The sequence below is a fragment of the Anopheles maculipalpis genome, chromosome 2RL (genome assembly GCF_943734695.1).
Source record: "Anopheles maculipalpis chromosome 2RL, idAnoMacuDA_375_x, whole genome shotgun sequence".
Taxonomy (NCBI): domain Eukaryota; kingdom Metazoa; phylum Arthropoda; class Insecta; order Diptera; family Culicidae; genus Anopheles; species Anopheles maculipalpis.
In genome coordinates this window covers 18,929,318-18,930,225 of record NC_064871.1, presented here as the reverse complement: position 1 = coordinate 18,930,225, position 908 = coordinate 18,929,318, and positions in this window count along the sequence as shown.

The following is a 908-nucleotide window of genomic DNA, read 5'->3' as shown; positions in this document are numbered from 1 at the left end:
TAAGCTGGTGTACTTTGGGCCCCTGCCACTGCGAATCTGGTAGGTAGATTCACATTTTCCATACCCTTTGCTGCACCGTGCACTACTGCACACTACTAACGACATGATCATGATCAGCAAAAGCTTGGAAACTTTGCCCCGTATCACCCGTACGAGCTAGCTTGAATTGTAGCTTTCGATGGCATATCAAACGTACCGGCGTATCTGTGTCATTCGCATATTAAGGGTTTTGTTTTTGCTAGTAGAGAAATTTAGTTAAAAATTGAGGATCGATTTTAGACCGGTAGAAGAAATAGGTTGTGATGCAATTAGATTTGCTCTGTTCGTGTTTGCTATGCTTTATGTAATGTAATTTTGCTCTAGTATTTAGCTTTCGAATGCTCCACACCAAACCGTATCAATTGCTCTTTTGTTGTTCAACTCATTAAAAGCTATCGTCTATTGACTTTATTGTTTTCCTAATTGTTAGCTTCTCCATGTTGAAGTCCACACAAAGACTTCCTGGTGTCAATGAATTAGTGTGTGTGTGTGTTTTTTTTTCGTTATAGTAATAGCTATCTTAGTGTACCTTTAGCAGCAGCTAATAATCACGGTTTCATTGTTTGTTTTATTTATTACGTTTTTCTTTTTATTTGTTTGTTGTTGTTAAGAAATTAGTTTCAAGATTTGTTGCATCTTTTTTCTGTTTTCTTTTCTCTTTCTGCGTTTGTTTTGTGTTCCCTTACCATTATGCAATGCTTGCTGGCTGCGGATGCCATCGTTAGCATCCGTTTAGAACTTTATTTGCTTCCATTTTTTAATATTCTATGACCGGCCGGTCCGCTACACCAGGCCGTCCTCACCGTACGTACCCGCAGCGATGTTACGACGGAGAACGGAGAAACGCACTTACCGGTGTGCTGTACCCT